Here is a 22,819-nt window from a genome sequence, read left to right on the forward strand (position 1 = left end):
AATCTGTAATTTGTACCGTGATCTCAGCCATCCAATGCCGATCGAGTAATAAGCTTGCAAATATTCGAACGAACACTCCCCGTCCTCCGCGAAAAGGGTAACGCCGGCGCCACCTCGCCTCCTACCGCTCGTCGGCCACCACCGAGATTTGCCGGAGCCTAGATCACCTCCGCTTCATCATATCCTACCTTCCTTCACACCCAAACCTCGCCGCCGCCCTCTCCTGCCTCTACTTCCCGCTTTTCCCCTCTTCCGCCACCTTCCTCCACAACCTCCTCATCCGCGCCTCCGCCGCGTCCCCCTCCCCGCGCCTCTCCTTCGCCGCATTCTCCTCCCTACTTCGGTCCGGATACCTCCCCGACCACTTCACGTTCCCTCCGCTGGTCAAGTCTGCCTCCAGGCACCCCTCTTTCCCGCGCACGGGAGCGCAGGTGCACGCCCAAGCTGCTCGGCGCGGGTTCTTGGCCGACACCTTCGTCGTCAACTCGCTGCTTGCGATGTACGCCGCGTTCGAGGGCTTTACATTTTTACCATTATAAAGATTGTCACTCATCCGAATATCACTCTTAGAATTACACTTACAACTTTACCAGATGAGAGAAGTTTTAGTTTCAGATTTACCACATTTGCGCATGTGGCATGCCACGCCAGCTCGGCACGTTGGCATGAGCACGTGAAATGTCGTTGCTACCCTTACCTTGCTCCTCTCTCTCCATTCCCGACAACTGGGTCCCGCGGCACCTATCACTTCCAGGTGGACCCCACTCGTCAGCTTCGTCTTACAGCTCCAGCACCTGATGGGAGACACGAAGCACCCCATCGACGGGTGCGCCAGCACCCGCTGCTGGTCGCACCACTCCACCACCATCCCCGCCGCCGTTGCCGCCATCAGGCAGAGGTCGTCCACCTCCTCGGCGCGGCCCTCCCTGCACCACCCACAGGTAGGGTTGCCCGCCGGCTTGCAGCCCGTGGAGGACCTCCTCGGCCTGCCGTCTCGTGTATCCCAGCAGGCTCCGAATGAGAGGTAGACGACGGACTTCTACGCTGCCGTCTCGTCGTGCTGGAAGAGATGGTTCTATGCTAATTCGCTTGCTTCATCGTTCTTCAATGGAAGTGGAACTGTCGGACCGACGGCGAAGACGTCCATGTATGGCTAGAGTGCTTGTAGTGCAACGTCTTCCAGCACGCCGAATGTGTTCATCAGAACCGCCGGCTTCTCCTCGTCGATCTGCTGAAACAGCTCGTCCATTGATTGGAGCACCATCTTGGACAGGCCGTCCTTCGTCTTCCCGGTGAAGAAGAAGCTCGGCATGTCGCGGGTTCTAAGAGGGCGTAGCATGCCTGGAAGAGTGACCTCATCGTCGGACCTCAGGTTTCCGCTTGTCTCATGCTGGCCGGTGGCGGCGAGGAGGCAGAGGAGCTCGTCGTGGCCGTGGAAGTAGTGGTAGTACATGGAGAGAACGGTCGCTTGGCGATCCAGTAGATGGCCAGCGGGAGAGCCCATGCGCGCGGGCGACCTCGCCGACCACCGGCATGCTCAGGGTGCATACCACGTAGGTCACCGGCGGCCCGGCCGCTACTGGCTGTGGCTGCGAGGTGGCTGACGATGGCGAAGAGGGTTCTGAAGTTGGCTTCATGGCGCCGCGCCCTGTCTTCTGAGTCGGTGGGCCAGGTCCCGTCGTCTATGCAGTCGGAGAACGGGAGGTAGGAGAGGAGGGGAACATGCGGCGGTGGCCGGAGAGCGAGATCGAGAGGGTGGCCGTGCAGCCGCTGGTCTGAGCAGCGATGCGCGAGCGTGCGTGCAGGGTTGACATGGTAGTGGCCTTACATGCTGTAGGCCACCACGAGGAAGTGCCTTGCATGGAGTGGCTGGATAGATTGGCCGATTGACTGTCTCCCATCTAGGTGCTGGAGCTGGAAGACGAAGCTGACGAGTGGGGTCCACCTGGAAGTGACAGGTGCCGCGGGACCTAGCTGTCGGGAATGGAGAGAGGAGCCAGCAGGGGTAGCAACGACATTGTCACGTGCTCATGCCAGCGTGTCGAGGGTGCATGGCATGCCACATGCGCAAAATGTGGTAAATCTGATAACTTAAAACTTCTCTCATCTGGTAAAAGTTGTAAGTGTCATTCTAAAAGTGATATTCGGATGAGTAACAATCTTTATAATGGTAAAAATGTAAAAGCCCCCGCGTTCGCGACGAGGCGTCGATGCGGGGGCGTGCTCGAATCGTGCGCGGGAGGTCGCCGACGTGGTGTCTTGGAACACGGTGGTTTTGGCTACGCGAAGTGCGGGGAGATTGGGAAACGCCAGGCGCGTGTTTGACGAAATGCCTCATAGGGAATGGCGTATCTTGGAGCGCGGATGGTGGGAGCTTAATGCGGCTTGCTGGGGAGCTGGATGTAGCGAGGGAGATGTTTGATCGGATGCCATGCCATTGGGAGGAACGTCGTCACATGGAACTTGAATGGTGACGGGGTTTTGCAAGACATGGGCTGTTGCCGTTGGCGAGGAAGATGTTCGACGAGATGCCGGTCAAAAATCTTGTGTCATGGAATGCAATGATCCGGGGTTACGCGATGAATGGAGAGATGGATGGTGCGAGGGAGTGGTTTGATGTGATGCCGGAGAAGGATGTCGTTTTCTTGGACGTGCATGATTTCTGGGTATGCACAGGCTGGGCGATACGCGCAAACCCTTGAAGCTATTCAGGACAATGCAGAGCGATGGCGATATCCGGCCTAATGAGGTGACCATGGTGAGCGTGCTCTCAGCATGCGCACATTTGACTGCTCTTGAGGAAGGGAGATGGGCTCACATCTTCATTGATAAGCACAAGATGGTGCTTGACAATGAGTTCAATCTTGGTGCTGCTCTCATAGACATGTATGCCAAGTGTGGGAGAACAGACATGGCTACCAAAATTTTCCATTCCTTGGACCAGAAGAATGTCTCCGCCTGGAATGCACTCATCACGGGCTGGCCGTAAACGGTGATGCTCGGCGATGCATTGATGTGTTTGAGCAGATGAGAATGTCAGAAGAAAAGCCGGATGACATAACATTCGTCAGTGTGCTGACAGCTTGTTGTAGGGTTACGAGGATGCTATGCTCACTGGTGCACCAAGACTTTTTGCTTCTGGTTGGGAAACCCCTTTAGTCCCGGTTTCCCAACCAGGAGCACCAATCCGGGACTAAAGGTACCCTTCTTTAGTCCTGGCTTGACGCCCGGAACTAAAGGAGAGGACATTTAGTCCCGATTGGAAACACCAACCAGGAGTAAAGGGGGCCTCTAGGCCCTAGTCAGGGACCGCCACAGGGCAGGACCTTTAGTTCTGGTTGAAAACACCAACCGGGACTAAATGTCCCTCTTTTTTTTCTGGTTTCTATTTTTGGTTTCTTTTTTCATTTAATAATTAGTTTTGATATTAAAATACATTTTCGAATATGCTGCTAATAGTAATATATATGTGTACTTCGCATGCGTAAGTTTTCGTTCGAACTTTGTACATAAATAACAAACGAATATACACGTACATGCAAATATATATGAATGATCATATATATACACACGTTATTTTATGTACATATAATATGTGCATACACACACACACACACACATATATATATATATATATATATTATATATATATATATATATATATATATATATATATATTATACAAAGGTTTGATATATAAATTGTTTATGTCCTTAGCAATTCACTCCTCCAGATTGGCATCCACGTTCGTTCGGGTCATTGTAGAACTCGCCGTTGGGTTGATGACCTGGTCATTTAGAAATCCTGCTATAGTCTCTCGAATTGCTTTTAGTTGGTCAAGTCGTATGACTCTTTTCCTCAACCATTTAGTCTTCAATAAAAGTTAAAAGAAAAAAGTATTAATATATATATATATATATGTGTATTATTGCTCATGTAATTACTTATACAAATGAGAGCAATAAAGAAATTGTAAATATACGATCGAAATAATATAAAGGAAAAGTATTTATATACGTACTTTGAGTTGCTCTTCAGGAGTTCTCTTTGAGTACGCCATGATGAACTCGCAAACATAGTATCCGCAGTAGTTGTTACCCCTGCTCCTGCCTTAGAACCCACTTTTACGACAAAAAAAATCAATTAGGGTGAATTGAAATCATTATATGGTGTTAATTGAATATAAATGTGTAGTTATAGTACTTACTTCGTGTGCGATTACACCAGTGGTGCTTTGTAATGTTTCATTTTTTGTTCCTCAATGAACCTTTTCCAAACCCTGCTCCCAATAAAATAAAAAAAATAATTTAACCTTTAATAATTGTTGAGAGATCGGCGCCATTATATATATATATATGTTGTTATAGAGAAACTAAATTAATTACCCTGTATAATATCTATCATGTCTTGATACTCCATTTGCGGTTTTCTCAACGAGTCTAAGATTTTCAATCTACTATTGGCCATATCGATGACCATCAATATCCAGTGATTGCTGCATAAACATATATATATGTGTGTGTGTGTGAGAGAGAGAGGGGTAACTAGCTAGTAAGAAAATATTGATGTCCCATATATATGATCGACATTAATTACTTGGGGAAGAGTATCTCCTTCTTGTCGCGTTGGTTCACTAAGAAATTCATGAGATTTCTCTCAGGTTGAGGCTTATAATTCTTCGGGGGGTTAGGGTGTTTGTATACGACATACGGATCAATGAACCCAACATCATTATCCTTTCTCTTTCTAAGTTCTGTCATCTCATATCTGCATACATAAAAATTATGAATATATATTATGAATATATAATAAAGAAATTGTGAATATAGTAGAAAATAATCACACTTATAGACAATAGCAGCTAATAAGACTTTTGTCGAGAGAGTCCAGGTGGCATAGTTGGTGTAATTCTGGAAGCTCGACATAGATAATGTCATTGCCACGGAAGTAATGGTGGTTTCTAATTCCGACAGAAAGATAGATTTGTCCCACATCAGACACCGACATATACCACCCGTTTAGCAGGTACATTTACGTATCCAGTTCACCTAATTTTTCTGAGACTTTTCCCTGTGTGTCATTATAAAAGATCATAATTCCCTGTGTGCCTCTGAAAAAATTCAGCGGTCTTCAGCGCCACTACTCTAACTTTTTCGTGTCATCCATGCCACTTCCGTCAGTTTGGACGCTAACGCCGTCAAACTGCAGGTGTGAAAAGACGAAAATGCCCTTAAGTTCAAATATGTTATTAATTTTTTTGAGCATCTTAACGACTTCAAATGAAAAAACTCAAAACTAGAAAGTTGTAGATCTCGTCGAGATCTATAATTTTCATATAATTTTTTTTTCATTTAATTTCGTAAAAAAATATGATTTGATATGATTAATATATCTTAGAAAAAATATATTATTTTTTTTGGGAAATTAAATGAAAAAAAATTATATAAAAATTATAGATCTTGACGAGATCTACAACTTTCTAGTTTTGAGTTTTTTCATTTGAAGTCGTTAAGATGCTCAAAAAAATTAATAACATATTTGAACTTAAGGGCATTTTCGTCTTTTTACACCTGCAGTTTGACGGCGTTTAGAGCCCAAATTGACGGAAGTGGCATGTATGACATGAAAAAGTTGGAGTAGTGGCGCTGAAGACCGCTGAATTTTTTCAGGGGCACACAGAAGATTACGATCTTTTATAATAGCACACAAGGAAAAGTCTCAATTTCTCTGGGTTGTATAGACTCTGGCCTGATACAAATTTCTTGTAAGGATCCACTTCCGGAGCAGATGGTCCTTCAGCGAGCACTTCGGCAAGGTTTAAACCAGTGTCCTCATAAAACCGAAGAAACGACTCATAGCCGCCTACCTCCTCCACTAAATTTAAGTTTGAACCATATTCGTTAGGAACGACAAGGGGGGGATTGATTGTTGCGATTGTTGTCCGAGTTGTGCAGCACCTTTCCCTACTTTCTTCTGTTTTGCGCCGCCTCATATGACTTGGTGAGAGAGCGGTCATAGTCTGATATCGGTTGTTTCGCGGCGCTCTTAAGAGAATTCTGTTTTTTTGTTCCAACTTCTTTCTTAGCTGATCTGGAGGTAGGAAGAAGTATGATGGCTCCGGGTTCTCCCTCGCTCGTCGTGCCTGTTTTGCACCTTCAAAGAAATCTGTCACTTCTTTTTGTACTGCATCCTTTCATTCCTGTTCACTTTTCTCATAACATAGTTTTTGGGGAATAACTGGATGAGTATTTGCTTTCTACTTCTTTGCCGACGGGTAGGGCAACGGCTTCGTTTGCGGGGCGGACCTCTTAGGGGTTGGCTTCCTTGGAGGCGAGGAGGCGTTGGAGACCGCCTTGGAGGTAGTGCAGACTTTGGAGGCGGCGGAGGCGTTGGAGACCTTGGCGGAGGAGTTGTGGACTTCCTTGGAGGCGGCGGAGGAGTTGGAGATGGTGGGGATGCAACAGTGCCTTTGAAGGCGTCATCATTGCCCTAAGCACTATGATGGTCGAGAGAAGCAACAACTGGACTTTGGTTGGCGGAGGCCCTGCTTTGTGAGTACAAAAAATAATGAGATATAAGTAAATGCTTATTATTAGTCATGCCCATAGAAAAATTATCAAAAAATTGTTTTGTTAACTTTTGTCCGCACCTAATGTCTGCTGGCGGTGGAGCAGACGCCCGAGGGATAATGATGTAGCGCTTGCACCATAGTATATATGTCTTCTCTACTTCTCCTAGAGTCTTCTCTCCATCACCTCCAGGAATGTCAAGAGCTAGATCCTCATAACCTTTGCTCACTTTATCCACTGTGACCCTAGCATATCCAGGTTGTATTGGTGCCCCATGGATTCTTGGTGTCTTGGTAGGGTCTAGAGGAGTAAAAACACCGACAGCGACCTTGATTGTGTCATTCCCCCTTGGAACATGTAACTCAATTGATGTCATTGGAGTAGTGACATCATCCACGGGGAAGCGTAGCGCTGTGTCATCTTGCTTTGGCAGCTCAGTGGAAACGCAGCTGCTTTTCAACTGACCAGGGGGGCTAATATTAACATTCATTCCTGACTCTAATGCCTGCCTCTGGGCACTCATTGCTATCTGCACTTGCTTTCTGATTTCTTCCTGCATTCTTGCTTTCATTGCTTTTTCTCGCTCCTTTGCTTCAAGCACCATTTCCTCCAACATTGTCACCCACGTTGCTTGCTCCTCCTTGCTCCTCTGGCAGCTTTGGTAGGTTTCCCTGTCATTAGGGAAACCATGAACCCATGGAGTGTTGCATCCTAAGCCTTGGGTTCGGCCAGTGTGTTCAATAGTCCCGATGGCAAACGTCAGCTCATCCTTCTCTCTATTGGGCTTGAACACACCAATCTCTTTAGCTTCTATAGCAAAAGCCAATCGGCATGCTGCTATTTCGAGTTTTTGCCCGTACACTGCCAGACCGGTCTATGGGTCGAGTCTTCCCCCATGACCGAAAACCAATTCTTCGAGCATGGGGGCCACTTGGCTGATTCTGGTTCGACCCCCTTGGCAATAATGTCCGCTTCCATTTTTTGCCACTTCGGAATGGCAGTATCGTAGCCACCTGATCCCATGTCATGGTGGTATACCTTTTTTTGGGCATTCTCTTGGTTCCTTCTCATCCGTGCCTCACCCTCTACTGATATCTTGTACTCTACGAAATCATTCCAATAGGGCCTCTGTTTCGAGATTGGGCCCGTAGCAGTATTGAAATTTGGCGTTTCGTTCTTCTTGATGTATGTGTTGTATAGGTGTTTCTTCCAAGTCTAGAATTGTGTGGCCATCTTCTTCATAGCCCACGATTGAACTAGCTCCTTCAATTTATCATCATTGATATCATCAAATCATCCGCTTGCAACGTGAAATGGGCAAGGATATCATTCTAGAGCAAATTCTTGTCAACATCAGAGACAAAACTAACATCAAGCTCGTTGATCTTTTTCTTCCATTCACGGATACTGATCGGAATTCTGTCCCTTACAAGGTACCCACAGTGTTCCATGAATTTCCTTTTATGTGGACCAAGTGGTTCGCCTATCTCGATGTTGAATTCCGATATTATGTACCGGCCCTCCAGTGGTTTCTTCGGTCCTCGAACATTTTTGCTCTTCGCCGTTGTGGTCGCCGATCTAGAGGGCTACATATAAAAAATAATAAATAAATATATTTTGTACACAGAAATATATACAATATCCACATATAATATATATTTAGTATATATACCTCGCCTGTATTTTCTTGCAAAATATTTTCTTGCTCATTTTCAAGAGCTAGGTATTGACTTCCGTCATCAACATCCTGCTCACCAGCATTGGCAATAATATTCATCATTTCTTCCTCCATGTTGTCTCCTGGGGCAGCCATATCTAACAAATTTAACAAAATTTAAGTCACATATATAAACAACTCATATATATACAATAAATCATATACAAATTTATCTAAGTCACATATATATAAACAAGTCATATATGTAAACAAGTCATATATGTACAATAAGTCATAAACAAAATAAATCTAAGTCATATATATAAACAATTCATATATGTAAACAATCATATATGTCAACAAGTCATATATGTAAACAAGTCATATAAACAAGTCATATATATAAACAAGTCATATATGTAAACAAGTCATATAAACGACGAATTCGCCCTAGCGAGAATGATGAATTCGCCCTAGCGAGAACGACGATTCGCTCTAGCGAGAACGACAGGGCGAATTCGTCGTTCTCGCTAGGGCGAATCGTCGTTCTCGCTAGGGCGAATTCGTCGTTCTCGCTAGGGCGAATCGTCGTTCTTGCTAGGGCGAATTCGTCATTCTCGCTAGGGCGAATCGTCGTTCTCGCTAGGGTGAATCGTTGTTCTCGCTAGGGTATACAACAACGGGGCGGCGTTGCTCCACATATACAACAATGGGGCGGCGTTGCTCCGCATACAACACAACGAGGCGGCGTTGCTCCGCATACAACACAATGAGGTGGCGTTGCTCCGCATACAACACAACGAGGCGGCATTGCTCCGCATACAACACAATGAAGCGGCGTTGCTCCGCATACAACACAACGACGGTGTTGCTCCGCATACAACACAACAAGGCGGCGTTGCTCCACATATACAACAACGGGGCGGTGTTGCTCCGCATACAACACAATGAGGCAGCGTTGCTCCGCAAACAACACAACGAGGCGACGTTGCTCCGCATACAACACAACGAGGCGGCGTTGCTCTGCATACAACACAACGAGGTGTTCCTCTGCATATATCACATACAAACACATATCGACGTACGTAGGGGTCGACGGTGACGACCGACGTACGTAGGGGTCAGCGATGATGGGCGTCCAGAGGCAGTGATGACGAGGCAACGAGGGGCGTGGCCGGCGGTCGAGGCTCCTCCTCCCTTCTCCTTCCCCCTCCCTTCTCCTTCTTCCTTCTCCCTTCTTCCTTCTCCTTCTCCTCCCTTCTCCTTCTTCCTTCTCCCTTCTCTCCTCCACCTCCATTCTCTCCTCTACTGCCCTGCGGTGGAGCGGGGCTAGGGCGGGGATGGCCATGGCGGAGCGGGGCCGGGGACGGCCAGGGCGGGCGACGGCCGCGGCGGAGCAGGGCCGAGGCGGGGACGACTGGGCCAGAGCGGGGCCGGGGCAGGGACAGCCACGGCAGAGCGGGGCTGGCCATGGTGGAGAGGGGTCGGGGCGGGGATGGCCTGCGGTGGAGCGGGGACGGGCCGGGGTGGTCGGGGGGCGGCGCGTCGGCAAGCGCGCGACGTCGGGGCGGTGGGGCACCGGTGCGCGTGCGGACGCTCGCGAGGTGCGACGTTGGCGACGGATCGGACGAGCGGCGGCGGTCTGTTAGGGCTTGGCGCGGCAGTGGGGAGGAGGAAGAAGAGGGGTCGGGGCGAGCGCAGAGGCTATATAAGGGAGAGGACCTTTAGTCCCGGGCGCCACCACTAGCCGGGACTAAAGGCCCTTTAGTCCCGGACCCTGTTAACGCCCGGGACTACCTTTAGTCCCGGCTGGTGGTGGCGCCCAGGACTAAAGGTTTTTAGCGGACAGCCGAACTGCAGTTTCGCTACCCGCCAATTCATTAGGATTTTAATATATTTCTTTTTACACAAATGATAAAAGGATAGTTAATTGCACAGAAAATTAAATAAAAGACATAAAAATATTTTAAAAAAATATAGATTCTATTTTGCTTTATTGCACACAGGAAAATTATGTGACCTAAAGTTTTAATTTTTTTAACAAGTTTTAAAACACAATATAGTGTTTAAATTACTATTTCGATAATGCAAAAATATAGTGTTTAATTAAATTCAGAAAAACTCTTATGTTTCGACTGGAAATTTGTTTTCACATCATTTGAACGTGACATAATCCCACCATCAGACATAAATTTGTTTTCACATCATTTCAACGTGACATAATCCCAACATCAAACATAAATTTGTTTTCATATCATTTCAACGTGACATAATTCAACATCAAACATAAATTCACAATTATTACATAATATCTCCAATACACACTATTGAACATCAATATATATATCAAGCGGGCACAGTAATGAACTTCTTCTTGACGTATGTCCCTTGGTTATGATCGCGCCGTAAACATGGAGTGTCTTCATCGTTTAGCTGGATGCTAGGGTCTTTGTTCACTGTGAAGGGTGAAATTCGGTCATCCTTTTCATAATCTTCTGACATGTCTGACTTGTCTTCGATTTCGACGATGTTTCTTTTTCTTGAAAGAACTATGTGACGCTTTGGCTCATCATTGATTGGGTGGTTGTCGTTTTTCCCTCTCTTCAGTTTTGTAGACATGTCCTTGACATAGAACACCTGAGTTACATCCTTTGTAAGGACAAACGGTTCACCTTTGTACCCAATATTGTTGAGGTCCACTGTTGTCATTCCATACTGGTTGTCGACTGCTACGCCGCCTCTAGTCGTCTTTACCCACTAGCACTTGAACAAAGGTACCTTAAAATAAGATGCATAGTCTAGTTCCCATATCTCCTCTATGCGGCCATAGTATGTTTGCTTGTTCCTAGGTGGCATCTATGCGGACACCATTGTTCTGGTTGGTGCTCCTTTTATCTTATGCTACTGTGTAAAATATATTCCCATTTATCTCGTACCCTTTATATATGAGGATATGCCACGATGGCTGCCTAGCCAACAAATATAGCTCCTCATCAATACTCTCATCACCCTGACATTCTTTTCGCAACCAGTCGCTGAAAGTTTCCATGTGCTGACACGTAATCCATGCTTCAGACTTCCCTGAGAACTCAGATCGAAGGAGGTTCTTGTGTGTCTCGATATACAGATCTACCAAGGAGGAGTTCTGTAGAACTGTGTAGTGTGCTTTATTGAAATAATCATCACCCTTACCAATATATGTTTTCTTCCCTAGTGTCCCCTTTCCACTTAGTCTCCCCTCGTGTCGTGATTCAGGAACACCAATCGGATTAATATCGGGAATGGAGTCAACACAGAACTTAATGACCTCCTCTGTTCCGTAGCCCTTGGCGATGCTTCCTTCTAGCCAAGCACGGTTGTGAACATATTCCTTCAGGATTCTCATAAACCTCTCAAAGGGGAACATGTTGTGTAGGAACACAAGACTGAGAATAGTAATCTCCTTGACCAGATGAACTAGGAGGTGTGTCATGATATCAAAGAAGGAAGGAGGGAACACCAACTCAAAGCTGACAAGACATTGAACCACATCATTCTATAGTTTCGCTAGATCCGTTGGATCGATTGCCTTCTGAGAAATTGCATTAAGGAATGCACATAGCTTCACGGTGGCTAGACGTACATTTGGCGGTAGAATTCCTCTTAATGCAACTAGAAGCAATTGAGTCATGAGCATGTGCAGTCATGGGACTTTAAGTGTCTAAATTTCTTCTCTGGCACGTTTATTATACCCTTTATATTCGAGGAGAATCCAGACGATACCTTAATGCTATCTACGCATTCAAACAAGCTGTCCTTATCTTCTTTGCTAAGAGTGTAGCTGGCAGGACTTAAGTACTGGTGTCCATCATCTGTCTTCTCTGGATACAGGTTGTCTCGTTCTTTCAAACACCGTAGGTCCTGTTGTGCTTCAATTGTATCCTTAGGCTTCCCATACATGCCCATGAAGCCTAGCAGGTTCACACAAAGATTCTTCGTTAGGTGCATCACATCGATCGCGCTGCGGACCTTAAGGACTTGCCAATAGGGTAGCTCTCAAAATATGGACTTCTTCCACATGGGTGCGTGACCGTTGGCGTCCTTCGAAATAGGTTGGCTGCCAGGTCCCTTTCCAAATATTACTTTTACATCATTGACCATATCGAGGATGTCCTCACCAGTTTGGTTGCGAGGCTTGGTCTAGTGGTCTGCCTTACCTTTAAAATGCTTGCCTTTCTTTCTTACGGGGTGATTTGCAGGAAGAAATCATTGATGCCCAAGGTACACGACCTTGCGACACTTTTTCAAGAATATACCTTTCATGTCACCGAAATAGTACGTGCATGCATTATATCCCTTGTTTGATTGTCCTGAAAGATTACTTAGAGCTGGCCAATTATTGATTGTTACGAACAACAATGCTTGCAGGTCAAAGTTCTCCTGTTTGTGCTCATCCCACACGCGTACACCTGGCTTGTTCCACAAAAGTAGAAGTTCTTCAACTAGTGGCCTCAGGTACACATCGATGTTGTTGTCAGGTTGCTTTGGGCCTTGGATGAGCACCGGCATCATAATAAACTTACGCTTCATGCATAACCAGGGAGGAAGGTTGTAGATACATAGAGTAACAGGCTAAGTGCTGTGACTACTGCTCTGCTCCCCAAAAGGATTCATACCATCCGTACTTAAAGCAAACGTTAAGTTTCTTGCGTCACTTGCAAACTCGGAGAATTCTCTATCGATTGCTCTCCACTGGGACCCATCAGCAGGGTGTCTCAACATATTATCTACCTTACGATCTTCTTTGTGCCATCGCAACAACTTTGCATGGTCTCTGTTTCTAAAAAGACATTTCAAGTGTGGTATTATAGGATCATACCACATAACCTTGGTAGGGATTTTCTTCTTGGGACGTTCGCCCTCAACATCACTAGGGTCATCTCGCCTGATCTTATACCGCGATGACATACAGGGCATGCATCCAACTTCTCGTACTCCATGCCACGATAGAGGATGCAGTCATTAGGATATGCATGTATCTTCTGGATTTCTAATCCCAAATGGTAGACTACCTATTTTGCTTCGTACGTAGTGCTGGGCAATTCGTTATCCTTCGGAAGCATCTTCTTTTGGATTTTTAGTAACTCCACGAATCCCTTGTCAGATACACCATTCTTTGTCTTCCATTGCAGCAATTCCAATGTGGTACCTAACTTTTTCTACCCCGCATCACAAGTTGGGTATAGCAATTTCTTGTGATCCTCTAGCATGCGGTCGAACTTGATCTTCTCCTTTTCACTTTCGCATTCTCTTTGTGCGTCACGAATGGCCTGACCAAGATCATCAGCGGGCTCCTCCTCTGCCCCTACCTCTTCTTCAGCGGGCTTCTCCTCTGCCCCCACCTCTTCTTCAGTGGGTTTCTCCTTTGCCCCCACCTCTTCTTTAGCTTCCCCCATTGCAGTATCATTGAAGACACCATATTCAGCAAAAATGTCATCATCGCCCCATTGTTCTTCTTCACCTTCTTCCATTATAACTCCGGTTTCTCCGTGCTTCGTCTAACAAATATAGTTTGGCATGAAACTCGACTTGAACAAGTGTGAATGAAGAGTCTTTGAGTTAGCATATTCCGTCGTATTCTTACATACGGCACATGGGCAGCACATGAAACCATCGTGTTTGTTTGCCTCGGCCGCACGTAACAAAGAATGCACGCCGTCCATGAACTCTTGGGAGCGACGATCAGCATTGTACATCCAATACCGACTCATCTGCATTACATAACATAAATACCGTATTAAAACCTAGAACATAATTAGTTAATTATACAACATGCATACCACCACAAAAGCTATAAATTTAAGAAAGCCTCGCTACAATGTAGACAATCCCAACTACCACTAAAAACACTAAAGCTAAAATGCACTTTAGCAGTATAAGGATTTCACGACCAATCCCAACCAAAACAGATAGATCCCCCGTTTGTTCAATATCTTTGGGCTTCTTCGGCTGGATCACTGCCTCATTAGCCACCATATCTGCCTGTTGTGCAAGATATTTTTGCATGAGTTCAACATACTCTTCCTCCCAGTAGAAGCCTGAACATCCAGTGCCATCCCATTGAAATTAAAATAGAAAATTATAACTTTAATCAGAACCATCATGAAAATAGGTATAAACTAACCATAGTCATTAAATACGATAAAATAACTCACATTGCGATCCGGACACCTGTAGAAAATGCGACCCTTGTTGGGACCCTCCTTTTTCACTCGGTACTCTATCACAATCTTCGTCTCATCACAACACTTGCCGCATGCAATGAGTGGGAGGCCCGGCCTAAATCGCTTTGGAAACCCATGAGAGGCTGAGGACCTGGAAGCAGTTGCCATCTACTCTCTATACTCATTTTTAATACACTATAAATTTCTCATTTTATAAACAAATAAAATTAAAAAAACTCTAAAATTCTCTATATCTCTAAACAATGAAGTGTGCTATGCATGCTACAAATGAACGGTGAATACTAGTTTTTAATAGCTACTTTAACCTTCCTTCATGTAAATATGAAAGCTTGAAGTGATTTTGAGCTCAAATTGCTTACAAATAAAAAAACCACAATAAAGAACCATATATATATAGTGAACAAAATGAGATAAGACAATGGTGAAACATGAGAGTATGAAGTTGGTAACCTTTAGAACCGAAGAATCGACGGAGGAATCAAAGAAATCGATGGATGAATCGAAGAATGGATGGAGAAAGAGCAAGAACACTGCTTAAATTTAAACTTAAGCTCTCGGGCGGGCTCGGAGAGAAAGAAGACGGCCAGCAAGATTTATAGCTCAAAAACATGTTTCAATAAATAACCATCCGTACTAGTTGACCTTGCTTACGTGATCATCTCGGCGAGTATTTCTCCACCGGACGGCACCGTACTTGGTTAAGGAAGAGCTCCGATTCTACGAGGAAGGGAACACGGTCTTTCACGACCGTTGCCGCTCTCCCTCGTAGAATCAAAGCTCCTCCTTGATGTCCGTTACCGCTCGCCAGAGAACATGCTCGCTGAAATGAACACGGTCCGCAAGTTCAACTAGTACGGATTTTCTATAATTTTCTAACTATTTTCTAAGTTTTTCATTTCATAAAAGTTAAAATAAAATGTTTAGTCGTGGAGTCCATAGAAATGACCATATTTTGACCTAGCAACGCATTGTCAATTGTCATTGCATTGCATTGCACCCCGGACCGGACCTCGAACAATAAAATACTATGGTCGATCGATGCCGTTCTTTGTTATACAGTTACACGGCGATGGCCGACGGACCCGTTCAACCACCAAATCTGTTAGGTCCGGCTGTTCGGGCGTATCGTCAAAAGAGAACAGATTTGCTTCATATTGCACGGCCTTGCATTGCATCTGTCATACCAGTCGGAGGCGCTAGTCCCTATACTCATTTTTTAATACACTATAAATTTCTCATTTTATAAACAAATAAAATTAAAAAAACTCTAAAATTCTCTATATCTCTAAACAATGAAGTGTGCTATGCATGCTATAAATGAACGGTGAATACTAGTTTTTAATAGCTACTTTAACCTTCCTTCATGTAAATATGCAAGCTTGAAGTGATTTTGAGCTCAAATTGCTTATAAATGAAAAAAACCACAATAAAGAACCATATATATAGTGAACAAAATAAGATAAAACAATGGTGAAACATGAGAGTATGAAGTTGGTAACCTTTAGAACCGAAGAATCGACGGAGGAATCAAAGAAATCGATGGAGGAATCGAAGAATGGATGGAGAAAGAGCAAGAACACTGCTTAAATTTGAACTGAAGCTCTCGGACGGGCTCGGGGAGGAAGAAGACGGCCAGCAGGATTTATAGGGGAGATCTTTAGTCCTGGTTGGTAGATCCAACCGGGACTAAAGGTCACTTTCCAGTCCCGGGCCACGCCACTAGCCGGGACAAGAGATTTACTCCCGGTTGGAGCCACCAACCGGGAGTAAATGTCGACCTTTAGTCCCGGTTGATGGCTCCAACCGGGACTAAAGGTCCCCTGCCACAACGGCCTGGCGCAAGAGCCATTGGGCAGGGACCTTTAGTCCCGGTTGGAGCCACCAACCGGGACTAAAGGTCTCTCTAGTCCCGGGCGCAATATTTTCCGGGACTAGAGCCTGGTTTGGCCCTTGGATCAAAGGTCTGTTCTCTACTAGTGGCTAGCCAGAAAACAAAAATTTGACCTCATAAACTAGGATCTACTGCTAGTTATAGATCACGGGATTACCACTAGACGCGCAGGTGCAGCGGAAGCGACTCGATGTAGTCGAACGTGTCGTAGCAGTGCCGTACAGTTGTAAGGTCGTCCATACGTTCGTCCCCTTCGTGCGGTTCATCCTTGTGCTCCAGATGCAGCAACTCCGAGGTATCCATACGTATAGGGAGGAAGCGTCGCGCCTCCGACCTACTAGGTCCGCGAGGAGCAGTAGGCGCGGGTGTAGGATGGGCGGCGGCGGCTGCCAAAATGACATGGATACCTAGCCCTGTTGCCCACCCCACTTACTTATAGGCGTCCCTAATGAGCTCCCGAGTTGGAGGCCCATTAGTAACCCTAAGCCTTGTCTAACTCAGATCCAATCCGAATTAGGCTTCCAGCCCCTTAAGCGTGCGACCCTATGGGTTCACGCACACATAGACATGGCCTGAGTACTCCTACTCGGCCATTAGTTGATAGCGGCCTCTAGCAAGGTATGTCAACTGTTATGCGTACGCAAAGATCATATCAGATGAACCACCACAAAACCACATACTTGTTATTCCCTTGCCTCACGATATTTGGTCCAACTCATAGGTTAACACTTAACCCAAGCACGGCCATGCATTTCTTGATCTAATCATTAGAGTGATCCAGTGATATCTCTCTCATATAGAGAGGGGCAAATTCTTTCTTGATTGTCTATGTCTCATAACATGTTTCCCGACAAACCCAAAAACCACCTTTATAACTACCCTGTTACGGAGTACCGTTTGATAGTCCCTGAGTAGGTCGTTTCACATCTTGAATACATACAACAATCTTAGGTCTAAGGACATAACGTACATGATGTGAATAGAGATAATAACAACATCTCACGTTGGGTCAGTCCAGCCCCATGTCATACATGTGCCCACATTATTAGTTTGACATCTCCATGTCTATGACTTGTGAAACATAGTCATCAACTAATAATGTGCTGATCCATTATTCATGTGTGTCCTCACACGAACTCTGACCAGGGACAACATTAGAATAACCATACAAGTTTCTGAGTTTCACAAACAATTCACATAATTGCTAATTGATATAGGTTGTCTTTAATGAAAATTTAATGAACTCATAATATATCATGGATAAGGCAATATAATCATCTCTATGATTATCTCTAGGACATACTCCCAACACTTTGCCCATGCTGGGCTGGTTGATGAGGGTCGGCAGTGCTTTCAGAGCATGTCATCTGCTTGTGGTGTGCAGCCGGAGCTCAAGCACTATGGTTGCATGGTTGACTTACTTGGCCGAGCAGGGTTACTTGATGAGGCAGAGGAGCTGATTGGCATGCCGATGGCCCCAGATGTCAAGATTCTGGTTGCGCTACTAGGTGCTGGTCGAGTGCATAAGAGACTTGATATAGCCGAAAGAGTACGGAGCAGGATCCTCTACCTCAATACAAAGCAACCCTTTTATTCCTCAAACACGTGGGAGAGCTGCGTGTCGTTGGATTAAGAAGAATAAAGAAAGGGGGTTAAGAGCGGGCTCTTTCAAACACACACCACCTCACGCCCAGATTTCTCATATGCGCCTATTACAGAATACAAAGCAGCCTGGCTGCCATGTTCCGATATCTGACATTTACGCCGCTGCAGGCAAATGGGCTGATGCCCCAAGGGCAAGGGGTTTTATGCATAAGTATAATATCAGGAAATTAGGTGGATCATCCAGCTCAATGTATTTAGTTTGAGTTCTTGCAGTTGGAGAGGCTTTGACATCTTATTCGATCACATTCTTTACCAGCAATTGTAGTGCATACCACATAAGAGTATAAACCCCAATAAGTTGTTGGGACTAGAATTTGTTGTTAACGAAGCAGTTCTAGTTTCAGAGCTGTCTGAAATCATCGTATCCTACATCCTACAAAAGCAGAAGATTTGTCTCTCCTACCACAGAACTGTTTTTTATTCATTTTTCTGTATTGTCCTCAACAATGTCTGTTTCAGTTCTTACAAAACCATGGACCAATAAGGCAATAATAACAAATACCACTGCGCAAGGGTACATATGCAAGGGTCCTTATGATTTCCTCAGGGAATATGATTGCTTTCATCTCAGCATTTCATTCAGGCCTTCCTACCTTATATGCAAGGGTCCTTATGATTTCCTCAGGGAGTATGATTGCTTTCATCTCAGCATTTCATTCAGGCCTTCCTACCTTCTCCAAGTAATGTCTCATCTCTCAAGACAGTCCATTACAGTTAAGTCATGATATGATGTTTTCAAAGTTTCTCCTGATTTGACTAACAGGCCACATGTTACCATCTATTATGTCTAATCAGGAGCCCGGCACATTTCCAGTCCAAAATATATGGCTTGCTACCCGTCAAAAAAAAATATGGCTTGCTCAGGATGCTTCTCTAAAGCATCATGTGTTTCTTAAGATGGTGCTTAGAAGTTTCAAGAAATTGGACCACATGTGTTTGCGTAATCTTAACTAAGATTATGATCTTGGTGAACACTGGGTTCCTCCCCCTTTTCTCTGAATAGAACACTGGGTTTGTTCTAAACATTAGACTTTGTTGACTTGTGGTTACCTTCAATTTGGGGAGGAAAAGACGGCTAAATTTATTTATTTATTTATTTTAAAAAAACGTCAGTCTTCCTCACAGTAATATGCTGCATCTTTCCTGCGGGCTAAATGCTGCGAGTCAAACTTTTCCTCCAAATTTCTGGCAACGTTCATTTTGAGCAAGCAGTTTGCCAATCTTTTTATGCCTCGAACATCAACTATGCCATGTCTGTAACTGGGATCCAGTGATTTAACTATTTCATGAAAGTTGTACAAAATTCCTGTGAGATTGCTACATTTTAGACATCCTTGGACATCGCCTAAGTATCTGTATACAAGTTTTTACCTCACAATATCAGGTGGGGAATCCAGCTCAATGCAATAGGATAGGTTTGACTTTTTGAGTTCTTACAGAGGCTTTAGCATGGTAGATTGGATTACATATTCTTTACCTGCAAATATGGAGAGCTGTTGGTACTAGATCCTTTTGGCGAACACTTCTAACTAGTTTCAGAACTGTCTGAAAACCATCATCATGGACAGTCTAATGACAAATCGATACTGCAAAAGGCAACATTCGTTCAGGTAATCACGAAGCAAATCATCTTTACATATAGTAAGTACTACTCGTTACACTTGCAATTTAGATAAATACAGGTTGGTTTGACTAATATTTGAGTGTGTTGTCTAATGTATTTGAGAGCAGTTACTAAGAAGCTCTCTCTGTTTAAGTTGCTAAAAATTACTGCATCCTTTTGAGGGGCATTTCCTCCGCACATACTTTGGCCAACTGAAAGTATCACATTGATCCAGGAACAGGGGAATTTGACGATTCGTTCCAGTTCACATGTGAATGTGTACTACGAAAGCTTTTACCACTGCTGCGATCAGCAGCTAACAGATAAAAAACCGAGCAAGCAAAACAACAAAAATTAATTGGAAGACAGCAGGATAATAGCAGCACTATTATACCAACATTAACGTACTTAGTTCAATAACACACGCGCATCCAGCCCCATACATTGCAGGCTAGCAAAAGTAAACCACACAAAATAAACCGATAACTCAAGATGTTCAGACACGATAACCAGAATAGCTAAGCTAAAACTCGCTCTTCCGCCAGGACTCAGGGTAAGGCTTAGTCGACCTCCTCCATCTTGCTCTCGCCGGCGTCGTCCTCCAGAGGGGGCATGTCAGTGTCAGCCTCCGGGGCCTCGTCCTCATCAATGCTCAGGCCCAGCTTGAGCATGCGATGGATGCGGTTGCCAAAGGTGTTGGGGTCGTCGAGGCTGAAGCCGGAGGTGAGCAGCGCCGTCTCGAACAGCAGCATGACAAGGTCCTTGACAGACTTGTCATTCTTGTCGGCCTCAGCACGCTTGCGAAGCTCCTCCATGATGGCGTTCTCGGGGTTGATCTCCATCGTCTTCTTGCTGGACATGTACCCAGACATGCTGGAGTCCCTGAGCGCCTGGGCCTTCATGATCCTCTCCATGTTAGCAGTCCAGCCATACTCACCAGTGACAAGACAGCAGGGGGAGTCCACCACGCGGTCAGAGACCACCACCTTCTCCACCTTGTCACCCAGCACCTCCTTGATTACCTTGCAGAGGCCCTCGAACTTCTCCTTGAGCTCCTCCTTTTTCTTCTTCTCATCCTCGCTCTCATCAAGCTTCAGGCCCTCCTTGGTGGCAGAGACAAGCTTCTTGCCTCGAACTCCTTCAGCTGGCCAATAGCATACTCATCTATGGCATCCACCATGTACAGGACTTCATAGCCCTTCTTCTTCAGCTTCTCAAGGAAGGGGGAGTTCTCAACAAGCCTTCTTGCTCTCACCAGTGATGTAGTAGATGTCATTCTGGCCCTCCTTCATCCTGGTCACATAGTCCTTCAGGCTGGTCAGCTCATCTCCGCTCTTGGTGGAGTGGTACCTCAGGAGCTCAGCAATCTTGGTCCTGTTGGTGGAGTCCTCATGGATGCCAAGCTTCAGGTTCTTGGAGAAGGCCTCATAGAACTTGTTGTAGTCCTCCTTGTTCTCAGCAATCTCAAAGAACAGCTCAATGCACTTCTTGACAAGATTCTTGCGGATGACCTTGAGGATCTTGTTCTGCTGGAGGGTCTCACGGGAGATGTTGAGGGGAAGATCCTCAGAGTCAACAATGCCCTTGACAAAGCTCAGCCACTCTGGGATCAGCTCCTCACAGTTATCCATGATGAAGACACGGCGGACGTAGAGCTTGATGTTGTTCAGCTTCTTCCTGGTGTCGAAGAGGTCGAAGGGGGCCCTCTTTGGCACAAAGAGGACGGCCTTGGAACTCAAGCTGACCCTCAACAGAGAAGTGCTTCACAGCAAGATGCTCCTCCCAGTCGTTGGTCAAGCTCTTGTAGAAAGCAGCATACTCTTCCTTGGTGATCTCCTCAGGCTTCCTCATCCAGATTGGCTTCTGCTTGTTGACCAACTGCCACTCATGAGAAAACCTCCTTGATCTTCTTCTTTTTCTTCTCCTTTCTTCCTTCTCCTCATCAACATCCTCAACCTTGCCCTCCTCATCCTTCTTATCTTCCTCATCTTCATCATCAGAAATTTCCTTCTCAGTGGTCTTCTCAATCCAAAGAGAGATTGGGTAGCTGATGAACTCTGAGTGCTTCTTGATCAGATCCTTCAGGCGGCGCTCCTCAAGGTACTCCAACTGTAAATAATAAGAGCAAATCGTAAGGAAGAGGTACAGACTAATAACTAGCCAAATGACAAAATAGTAGCAGCACAAACTCTTTGAATGTTCAGTGCAACAGCAAAACTGTACATCTATATTTTAATATCAGTGCACCAATGGCTGAACCTAATTATCAAATGTTCAGTTAAACAACTCAACACAGAACAGTTATTATCATCTTTGTACAGTCATTCAACTTAATTCAATATCAATGCTATGGCTGAATACATGCACAACAGATTTAAAAAAAAACAAACATTTTCCCTATTAATCAAGGGGACTATATCATTTAACAACAATAACAAAAGACTGTAAGCTAGTTCCTGATATTCCTAGGATGAACCAATCAAACCTGCAATGAATTAATTTAATAACTACAAAATGGTATGCTCTTATCACTTTTAGCATCCACATTTACTATCAGATCATTCAGTCATTTTAGATTCACAAATTTCTATATTTGGTAAACCCAACAGAACATCAGCACAATTTCCATAGCAGCTTAAAAACTAAACCCACTATCCACATAATAGTTATGTGATTTCAATAAAACTACTATAGCCAAAGTGCATTAGCAGTGTCATCCAAAAGTGCTACATAAGTTAAACATTAAATAACCAACCATGGATGCATGACAATAGAAATTAACACTAACATGCAAAAACATTAACCAAGTAAATTACATTAAATAACCAACCATTGCTGCATGACAATAGAAAAAACACAACATGCCAAAACATAAAACAGAGTAAATTTCTGCTATACCTGATCATCCTTGAGGTAGAGGGTCATCTTTGTACCCCTGCCAAGCTGCTCCCCAGAGGTATCACGTGTGACAGTGAAGGAGCCACCAGCCTGAGACTCCCAAACGTACTGCTCATCATCGTTGTGCTTGGTGGTCACAACGACCCTCTCAGCGACAAGGTATGCCGAGTAGAAACCGACCCAAACTGGCCAATCATGGACACATCGGCACCAGCAGCTAGCGCCTCCATGAACTCCTTGGTGCCAGACCGCGCAATGGTACCAAGGTTGTTCACGAGGTCTGATTTGGTCATACCAATGCCACTGTCAATG

The 22,819-nt window shown here is 45.0% G+C and overlaps 2 pseudogenes; one reads left to right on the top strand and one right to left on the bottom strand.

Moving 5' to 3' along the window:
* The first annotated feature begins 96 nt into the window (after positions 1–96).
* Positions 97–17,974, top strand: LOC136534901 (pentatricopeptide repeat-containing protein At2g44880-like; annotated as a pseudogene).
* A 1,989-nt stretch (positions 17,975–19,963) lies between these two features.
* Positions 19,964–22,672, bottom strand: LOC136534902 (heat shock protein 81-1-like; annotated as a pseudogene).
* Between the last annotated feature and the right edge of the window lie 147 nt (positions 22,673–22,819).

This window comes from Miscanthus floridulus, unplaced genomic scaffold (assembly GCF_019320115.1).
Source record: "Miscanthus floridulus cultivar M001 unplaced genomic scaffold, ASM1932011v1 os_2361, whole genome shotgun sequence".
NCBI lineage: Eukaryota > Viridiplantae > Streptophyta > Magnoliopsida > Poales > Poaceae > Miscanthus > Miscanthus floridulus.